The sequence below is a fragment of the Gobio gobio genome, assembly GCF_949357685.1.
Source record: "Gobio gobio genome assembly, chromosome: 1".
In the NCBI taxonomy this organism is placed as follows: domain Eukaryota; kingdom Metazoa; phylum Chordata; class Actinopteri; order Cypriniformes; family Gobionidae; genus Gobio; species Gobio gobio.
In genome coordinates this window covers 53,808,723-53,819,910 of record NC_137097.1, presented here as the reverse complement: position 1 = coordinate 53,819,910, position 11,188 = coordinate 53,808,723, and positions in this window count along the sequence as shown.

Genomic DNA, 11,188 nt, shown 5'->3' with positions numbered 1-11,188 from the left:
ACCCAAATGGCTAAAGCCACACAGAAATCCTTACCATCATTGCCTTTTTAGTACTTCTCAATCTGTGAACAATCTCCTCTGTTCAAATAGTATCACCAACTGAGGTCTGATGAAATGATTTATATGGAAACAGGGTTTTTATTAACTAAAACTATACAAACATATAATTGTTCATTGAAATAAAACTATATAAGATATATTAAATGGGAAAACTTGAAAATTAGAAATGTTGCCTTGGCAGCTAACTGAAATAAGTTGAAGTTTAAATTAAACAAAAATAATAAATTAAATTAAAAATAAATAGAAGTTGAAAATAATAAAAAAAAGACTTTTGACTTAAACCAAAATGAAAACTGAAAATACAAAAATAAACAAATTCAAAATATTAATAGCATAAAACAAATTAAGCACAAAGTTGCATGTAGGTTTTTGACATCGTTACTTTTTATTTGACTAATTGTTATTGACTAAGTAATATGCAATACATTAAAGGAACACTCCACTATTTTTGAAAATAGGCTCATTTTCCAACTCCCCTAGAGTTAAACAGCTGAGTTTTACCGTTTTCAATTCCATTCAGCCGATCTCCGGGTCTGGCGGTAGAACTTTTAGCGTAGCTTAGCATAGATCATTGAATCTGATTAGAACGTTAGCATCTCGCTCAAAAATGACCAAAGACTTTCAATATTTTTCCAATTCAAAACTTGACTCTTCTGTAGTTCTGTAGGAACTTTGTTGCCGTCCCATGGGTGCAGCAGGCGCAATGATATATCATTGTGGCCTAAAAAATAATAATTTTCCGTCAATCTTAGTACACGATGTAAGCGTCAAGTTTTAAATAGGGAAAATATCGAAACTCTTTGGTCATTTTTGAGTGAGATGCTAACGGTCTAATCAGATTAAATGATCTATGCTAAGCTATGCTAAAAGTGCTAACGCCAGATCCAAAGATCGGCTGAATGGATTCGAAAACGGTAAAACTCAACTGTTTAACTCTAGGGGAGTTGGAAAATAAGCCTATTTTCAAAAATAGTGGAGTGTTCCTTTAAAAAGTAGTGTACATATATGGTATTACATCTGAGACTGGGGCGGCAGTGGCTCAGTGGTTCATGTAAGTTGTCTACTAACCAGAAGGTCTATCCCCGGTTCTACCTGACCAAGTGTCGAGGTGTCCATGAGCAAGACACCTAACCCCAGCTGCTCCCGACGAGCTGGATGGCGCCTTGCATGGCTGACTCCGCCGTCGGTGTATGAATGGGTGAATGTGAGGCAATGTGTAAAGCGCTTTGGTGGCCATGGGTCTGTTGAAAGCGCTATATAAATGCAGTCCTTTTACCATTTTGAGAAAATTATAAAAATAAGAGAGAGAACTTCAGAGAGTCTTGGAGAGTGAACAAGGCCTCTGTGTTTTATATAATTCATGGTTCTAATCTCAATGCAAGTGCTCATTTATGTGAAACTTTTTTATTTTACATACGTTCTTCTAATTACAGGATATTCACTTACAAGACAAGCCTCCCTTAAAGGCAATGTGATATATGTAATTATCCATGTAGTGCCATGTATGTGGAACTATTTAAAAGCATCAGCATCGTGCACTGGTGCATTACGGTGCAATACATTACCATACATGCTATGATATTTTAGTCTGATAAAGAGCCTCTAATGTGAGGTTTGTAATGGTATCGATAGGTTGGATGTTTGGCTGGCAGCGCGGCATGAAGAGCAGCCAGGCTGTCCTGTTCTCTGACAGTGACATATAGTCTCCTTTCCTGTTGCAGATCCTCAGACAGCCAGGCAGCTGAGTGTACAAACCCTGTCATACTTCTCCACGGCTAACAAGACAAGCCAATACGACCACGCAGGTACACACAGTTATAGATATCAGCACACACACATAAAAAATCGTAATAGTTGGCACCCTCAGAAAAACACAAGCAGATTAATGAGAAAACGCCACGTACATATGCGCACAGGCAGCTGCTCTGCAGCTCAAACTGTGCTGAACGGTTGTACCTGGAAGTCTTCTTGTTCTTCTCACTGTGTCGACTTCACACATGGGTGTTCTGCAGACTACAGAAGTTAAAGGGATAGTTCAACTAAATGCAAAGGGAGTCATTTAAAAGACTGGCCAAGCTGCTCTTGTCCATCAAATGAAAGTGAATGGTAACCGCTCTTGTCCCTGATCTTTCTCTGTTTTCATTGTATGGAAAAGAGCAGCTTAAACACCCTACTAAATTTCTCCTGTTGTGTTCCATGGAAGAAAGAAAGTCGTTTTTGGAACCACGTGAGGGTAAGTAAAAATGCCATAATGTTTATTTTTGTGTGAACTATCCTTTTAACATATTGAACAGCACTCTACGATGTATCCAAACGTATTGATAGTTGTAATAAATCCATGTTGTATATGATTTGCTAATGTTTCTTAAACTTTTTTTTTCATTGCTGAAAGGTTTTACAGTCTGTCTCTCCTCATTACTATTTAAACAATTTATGAAGTAGAGGTCTGCTTGTAAAGAATACCTTATCATCGTCACTGCCGAGGGAATAATCTCTGCCTTTCTCTCTTTTATTTGTTCGCCGTTATGTTCATTTTCTCATTTATGAGCATTCAGTCAGAGCTTTGAGATATCACTGCAGTGTTGCCATAACATTGACAAAAGAAAAGCTGGAACATAAAATTAGAGAGAGTGAGAAGATGAGTTTGCCAGTATGAGCAGCCCCTCCATGTTCTTGTTTTTTTTTTATATATATACAGAAAAAGCTGTGTTATACAGCCAAAATAATCAGTTATTTTTGTTATTAACAGGAAGAATTAGCTGGAATGAGCACAGTTTGACGCAGCAGCGAGATCAGTATTGACAATGAAATCCTGGAGTCAGTTTACTAATGACTGTGTTTTCCGTTTCAGACGTCAGCAGTTGCAAAACAGTCTTGTTTTTGAAGAGTGAGCAAATAACTCATTCTTCATTTATGACCATAAGTCTCATTACTGATAATCAGGCCGTAAGTTGATGGATTTATTGGAGGTCATAGCAATGCCTTCCTCATAACTGTGTTGTATACCATCATTATATCATTATACTTCATTAAAAGCTTGAAAATTCACTTACAGTAGGGGTTAGCAACCTAACGTGGGGCTAGTTGTAACACACATGGTTTAAAACTTTCCACACATGCCAGGATGATGAAACTTGTATTTACTAGTTGACTCACTGAACTTTTATTTAACCATAGCAAAAGTACATTTCTTACTTAAGTTAATTTGTAATCTTAGTTTTTTGTGTTTATTTAAAATAAAACAAATCTGATATTATTTTAATCTTATATCTGTTATTTAAGAGTTGAGATAGTTCTTTAATTCTGATCTAACCAGCAGAAGACACAAGCCGGGTTTAAATCCCAGTTGCGCAGGTGGGGCATGTTGTAACACTGCGTTACAATGAGCCCCAATTAGAACTGCTATTCTACTAAATGGAACCCTAAGCCATTGCAATCCTCGAGTCCACACTTTCATGACGTAATGCTGCTTTGACTGTCGGGTAGGAGCTTGTGGGCTTTCAGGCCAAGCAAAAGATTGCATCAAGTGTGCATATCAGCCACAGAGGGGGTGTTCGCGAGCAACCTTATTTCTGAAACCTAAAATGACAAATGGGACACCCTACAGTCAAGTGCACAAAGTGTGGCCAATGACAGGGCAGGGCCAATGAATGAGGTCTGTTCTAGTGCATCACACATGTTCAAGCTTCTGTGTTTAGCATATTTGATTAGCACTTTTGTAACAAATCACTTGAAAGTAATTTTTTACTGTTTATTTTTATGTACCATAAGACTGTCTAAGATGTTGTTGCCATAACGCGTTAGTTTTGGGTTATGTCTTGCTTCGGACACATAGAGCTTTGTGCTTTCTAACCTTAAATCCACTTTTTTGGTGGGATATATAAGGGAGCAAGTGAACATTTTGTCCTCAAAGTTGATGTGTTAAAAGCAAGAAAAATGGGCAAGTGTAAGGATTTGAGTGAGTTTGAGAAGGGCCAAAATTGTGATTGCTAGACGGTCAGAGCATCTCCAAAACTGCAGCTCTTGTGGGGTGTTCCCGGTCTGCAGTGGTCAATATCTATCAAAAGTGGTCCAAGGAAGGAACAGTGGTGAACCGGCGACAGGGTCATGGACGGCCAAGGCTCATTGATGCATGTGGGGAGAGAAGGCTGTGTGGCCAAATCAAACAGAAGAGCTACTGTAGCTCAAATTGCTCAATAAGTTAATGCTGGTTCTGATAGAAAGGTGTCAGAATACACAGTGCATTGCAGTTTGTTGCGTATGGGGCTGCATAGCAGCAGACCAGTCAGGTTGCCCATGGTGATCCCTGTCCACAGCCAACAGTGGACACGTGAGCATCAGAACTGGACCACGGAGCAATGGAGGCCTGGCCTGATGAATCACGTTTCCTTTTACATCACGTGGATGGCTGGGTGCATGTGCGTCGCTTACCTGGGGAACACATGGCACCAGGATGCACTATGGGAAGAAGGCAAGCCGGCAGAGGCAGTGTCACTTGCTGCCTAATATATCCCACCCACTAACAGGCGCCATGATGAAGGGATAATCAGTGTTATTCACTTCACCTGTCAGTGGTCATAATGATCGGTGCATATGGTGTGCTTTCTGGAATTAGGAATAAATGAGCAATGTTGTCACTACATTCCTGGCATGAACCAGAAGCTTGAAAAAAACACACCTTTTACATTTATAAATAAATTATTTGGTAAAGAATGTATTTGGTCTTGGCAGAATGGATCTGCTACTGCAGAACAAGTACAGGGACTTGCTACTGCCAGTACATTCACAGACATCACTGTGAGCATGTAAGTCATGCTATTGCTGCTGCTTCTGCACATGTAAAATACATTAAATAACCCCATAGCAGATTTGGTGGAGGGTTTCTGAAAGCGCATTGCAAACTGCTGTAATGATACAGAAGCAGGGACTATAGAATGTTGTCTTTAGCAGGATTAGAACCCCGGTCTCCTGGACACAGAGCTGATGTATTGCTGGCTAAAGTCTTACAGGAGCCCCCTCTTGATAAACGGCTCCAGGCGTTCTTTTTAGTGCTGTTCAACTGTTGTCATTGGAAGTCCCTGATGAGGTCTGGGTCCAGTATTTCTCTAGCTGGTACCCACAAGCACTCTTCTGGACCATAGCCTTGCCAGTCAACCAAATATTGGACCCCTCCCTGTACTTTGCACATGTTCAATAATCTCTGCACGGAGAAAACCAGTTGCCCCTCCACCATCCGAGGAACTGGAGGTAGTCTACCTACAGGAGACAAAGGAGAGTAGATGACAGATTTGAGGCTGGACAATAAAATGGGACCAGGGTCATCTCTGGATGGGGAGGTGATGTAGTTTACCTTGAGGGAGGGCTCTAGGTTCCTTATTCTGGGTGTAAGTGGAACATGCGGCAACAAATCTCCGGACATCAGTTCCCATGTTGGGCCACCAGAACTTAGACTGGATCCGCCTCAGGGTTCTAAGGACTCCTGGATGTCCAGATGAAGGTGCGGCATGACCCCACTGCAGTACTTTGGACCTGATGGTGTTTGGCACAAAGAGGAAACCCGATGGGCCATTACCTGGTTCAGGTTGGCGATGTTGAGCCTTTCGTACTGCCGTCTCCAAGGATCTGGTATAGTCAATATGGGAGTTGAAGTAAATAGCCGTTTGAGTCGTTCGAACAACTGGTTAGCCTTCTCGGTCCACTGGAAGGGTGTGCCAGACCTCCTGGTGAGAGCTGTGAGAGGTTCTGCAATGGAACTGAAGCCTCAAATAAAACTCCTATAAAAGTTGGCGAAACCCAGGAAGCATTGAACTTGTTTCAATGAATCAGGGTTGGGCCACTCCAGGACTGCCTGAACCTTGCTGGGATCTATCTGTACACTGCCACATGAAAGGATGAAACCCAAGAAAGAGACTGTAGTGACATGGAACTCACTTTTCTCTAGCTTGACGAAGCGGTTTGGTTTAAGAGTAGACGAGACAGATCCTGCCGAACATGTTGAACGTGGTCTTTTTAACTCTGGGAAAATACTAAGATATCATCAAGATATACAAACACACATTGGTTCAAAATCTCTCTCAGAACATCATTGATAAGGGCTTGGAAGATGGCCGGGGCATTAGCTAGCCCGAAGGGCATCACCTGATACTCGTAAAGCCCGGTAGGGGTGTTGAAAGCCATCTTCCATTCATCCCCCTCCTGGATTCTCACCAGCTGGTACGCGTTCCGGAGGTCCAACTTAGTGAAGATGGTAGTGCGAGGAGGAGTTCAAAGGCTGTGTCCATAAGTGGCAGTGGATATCGATTCTTTACCGTGATGTTGTTTAGGCCACGATAGTCAATGCATGACTATCCTTCTTACCCACGAAAAAGAAGCCAGCCCCTGCAGGTGACGTGGAAGGCCGAATAAATCCATTCTCTAGTGCCCTCTGAATGTATTCATCCATTGCCGACCTCTCTGGAGCTGACAACGAGAAAAGTCTACCTCTTGGAGGGCAAGTTCCTGGAAGCCATTCAATGGCGCAACCATAGAGTCGGTGAGGAGAAAGAGTGTCGGCCCGTGACTTACTAAACACATCCTGGAGATCGACATATTCCTGGGGAACTCGAGATAGGTCAGGAAAAGGAACAACAAGAGCAGGGGGTGTAAGTTTGACCTGAGGAACAACTAGAACCTTAGTTCTTGGCGTATTTGACTGGGTCCAGAGTTGTCGTTTAGGCCCCAAAAAAAGACTCAGGAGATGAAAGAATTCTGAATGAAAGGATGAATGAAAGGATAACTGGGAACTTGGGTGTGTCAATAATAAGAAAAGACTTATTATTCTTGATGAGAGTCTATTTCAACTGAAATGGGAATGGTACAGTGTGTTACCTGGCCGGACCCCAGAGGTATTTTGTCTAAGGATGTTATCGTGAGCTTATCCTGGAGAGTTATGAGAGGTATCTTCCAGCCCTTGGCCAGAGTACTGTCCATGAAATTGCCAGCAGTGCTAGAGTCGACAAATGCAGAACTCCTGTGCCAACCATTACCCCAGGAGAAATGCATCACTGTCGAAAAGCCAGGTGAAGATCTGAGGTCAGTTATTTCTCTCGTCTCAGCCTCCCTCTCTCTGGATGAGAAATCTCTTTTCCCACAAATTCAGGGCAATGAGTTTGAAAATGCCCCAGTTCTCCACAATACAGACAGTGCCGCTCCAGCATACGTTTTTCCCGTTCAGATTGTGATAAATAGGGCCCTACACAGGTGAGTATCATCAACAATGATTGCTAAGTACAACTGAGAGTTCTTGCCAATGGTTTCCCCCTGGCAACTGGGAGGAGGATTGCAGGCAAATTACCTCCTGCGCCCCCATGTGACTGGGAGCCATACTGCTGATCATGGCAGGAGTGTAATCATTGAAGGAAGTATTTCTGGCTAAAGTCTTACTACTGCTAACAGCAACACTACCGATTGTTTGAATGTTGAGCTGCAGCTCATTGGCCGCTGATGCAACAGCAACCAATCAGCTGTGTTATGAAGATGATGATGGGATCGCTACTAAATGAGTTAAGGACCTATCAGCCTGCGCCATCTAGAATTTCATGACAGAACTTGGAATTTGAATTTATAGTAGGAAAGGATTGTTAGTAAATGTATTGACCTCATCAATAAAACTGCAATAAGCTTGTCTTGTTTGATTTGATTGGCCATCTCAATCATTTTGACATTGACAAGTGATGTTAGACAGCTGAGGCAGGCCACAGACACAGGCTCTAAACAAGACTTTTATGCACTTTTATAGATACAACAGAGAAAGGATTGGGTCAACTGTGTCTGCAAGCGATGTGTGTTGAACCTGCAGCACCCAAATTAGCATCGTACACATTTACATTTACATTTAGTCATTTAGCAGACGCTTTTATCCAAAGCGACTTACAAATTAAGTACACAACTTTCAAGATTTTCAGTGAAATCTCTATTAAATGTGTGCTGTTATTCAGTAGTTGTACACTGTGGGAAAGGGTTTGTGAATTTTGAAATGTAAAAAGAATAGCTGTCAGTCTCACCCTGTGGGATGAATTATGTAAGCCAAACTACTTCAGTATTAGTACAGTGTTTCTGGATTATATCAGTTCATGAAAAGAGTTAAATACTGCCCTGCAGACAGAAAATGCAAAGTTTAAGAGCTGAAAGTCATGAGTTAGTGTGTGAAGTGCAGCTTGCTGTGTGTTATACAGTGAAGTTATAGGGCAGACGTGAACAGCATATGTGTCATCAAGTGTATGTGAAGGGCAGGAATGTATGTTAAATACTCTGTGGTGTGGTTAAATGCAGGATTTGGGACATTCCTCGCCTCTCTCTGTGGACACCTGAGACGCTGGGAACTGGGTCACACTGCTCCATCCTTTAGCGAGGCATGATGGGACATGTAGACCTAATTTCTTTCCCTTATCTGCTCAGTTCCTTCTCTCCCATGGGGCGGTGAGTGCTGCCCTGGTCTGATCCCTGGCGTCTGGATTCCCCTGCTAGGCCTAACCTCTCTACAGAAGGGGCTGTCTCAACAGAATGGGCGGACATCCTATGAACAGCCCCTATGAAGAAGATAGGCATAGTTTATTGCTCAGCTGCATCAATGCTGCCTGTGTGTGTGTGTGTGTGTGTGTGTGTGTGTGTGTGTGTGTGTGTGTGTGTGTGTGTGTGTGTGTGTGTGTGTGTGTGTGTGTGTGTGTGTGTGTGTGTGTGTGTGTGTGTGTGTGTGTGTGTGTGTGTGTGTGTGTGTGTGTGTGTGTGTGTGTGTGTGTGTGTATGTGTGTGTGTGTGTGTGTGTGTGTGTGTTAGGAATCAGTCTGCTTGGTTAGCCATGGTTCTCGACAGCAGCCACAGATGATCAAATGCAGAATCTGTTACCTCATTTCAGCCAGGGGCATTATGTTATTATTTTTGTGCTTTTTTTTTTTGAGGAAGCACCAGTGGCATAGATGCCTCACGTGGTGCCCTAGGCGAGATGAGACATGGCCAAAGAAATGTGGTTTATTGCTTATGTGTAGCGGTACCGTTTTCAAATATAATAAACAAAACTTAACAGCCAGTGATCATCATGCATTTTTGCTGATAAGCAGCTTTAACAGTTTCATAAAAATAATGAAATTAAATAATCTTGATGCAACTTAATTTATACACTTGAAGGCATGATTTTTTCCCCCCTTTCTACAATACAGTTCAACAGTTGTTATTTTGGAAGTACACGTTTGTCTTTGTTTTTTTGCTTAGAGAAATGACGCTAAATAAGACAGGCTCACGGTGAGCTCTGAGGTTATTAATCCATGGAATATGCTTCTGTAGTAGCCATTAGTGAGCTTTATTCAAGTAAATTATATATATATATATATATATATATATATATATATATATATATATATATATATATATATATATATATATATGCCAAATTCCAGATGACGAACTACACTACTCATGAATGCAGAAAGAGAAAAATCCACCAATCAGAGAGTAGTGGCAAACAAATCATGAAGAACAAGCTCAGCAGATTGCCCACTCCCATAAAGCATTGCATATGATGTAATCGAGTCTCTCTACACTCTCAAATCAAACATCTTATATTTTTGTATTTGAATATTTTGCAATAAATTAAATAAATATGATTATATTAAATGATTAGTACATTTTTATTTTGCACTAATAAAACTACTTATCAGTAGTTTTATTTTGTACCATCATATTTTTATTTGATCATGTCATTCACAATCCTTCATGGCCATGTAATTCATTCCCTCATAAAATACATCTTGTATGTTTTTTTTTTCTTCTTCTTCTTCTTCAAATCAAAGTTTGTAAGTAAATGTAAGTGATTTATCTTAGAGCTGTTGGGTTATGGCTTGAAACTTTAAATTGAAGATTTTTGGCATCAAATTTACATGTTTGTGGCAGACACATTTCTCGAAAAAGAAGTTTATGTTGTATTTAAGGTATACATTTTATCAGTTAATGCCTTGAGAACTAAACACCATGCTTGAGCTAGTTTCCCTTCATTTTGAGCAAAGTTCAAATTAAAGAATCAGACACAGAACACCCTCAACCGTTTAAACGGTAAAACCTTTCCCAATTAGAGGAACACTAAGCAGACAAACTACTGTGTGTGGGCCAGGATATCAAAAAGAAACTACTCATGCTTTCATAAACACACATGTATACACACACACACACACCAAAGCCTAGGGGCCAAACATAAAACATTGTGCAGTGGACCGAATGAAATCACAATGCACAGTGATCAATCTGCTCTAATTAGAGATGGGAGTGCAGACCTCCCTGCTGGGGAGAACAGCACTGTGTGTGTGTGCGTGCGTGTGTGTGTGTGTGTGTGTGTGTGAGAGAGAGAGAGAGAGAGAGAGAGAGAGAGAGAGAGAGAGAGAGAGAGAGAGAGAGAGAGAGAGAGAGAGAGAGAGAGAGAGCATTTCCAGTTGTAGATGTGCCATTGACAAAGCCGAAGAAAAGAGCTGTATCTTGTTTACCAGAGTGTTGCCAGTTAGCACTTTAAGTCTCGAACAGAACACACTCCCCACGGGATGGATGAAGTTCACTTACACAGTCTAAACCTCACTCACAGATCAGAGGCTGGGCAGCTTTTCTTACTCGGACTCTCTTTCTTCAGCTGTTTCTCAATCTGTCCTTCATTTTGTCTCTGGGGAAAGTACAAGCATTAATTGAAAGACTTGCAGTCATGGGGTGGCAGTCAGCCTCAGGGTCTTCTAAACTTGTCTTTCTCAGATTAGGGGAGCGTGGGTAAACTGTGCCATTTTTACTCAAGTTGTACTCTAGGCAAGAAGAAATTAGAGGTAAAACTAATACACCTACAGTAATTATGTTTCAAGAAGTCGCCTTTCATTTAAGTTGAAAGCAGTCTATAACAAAGAGTCATAGGAAAATTAGTTATCAAAAAAGTGGTACAGTGACACTACTTGCCCCACATCAAGAAGTGAATATGTGAACAATTTGCATGAAAAAACACACACACAATCCCATTACAGTGCAGCTGTTTTTTTTTGTTTTTTTTTAAATATTCATAATATTTGGATGTAGTGCCAAAATGTTAATTTTGAATAGTTAAATAATATAATCTTTTTTTCTGCAT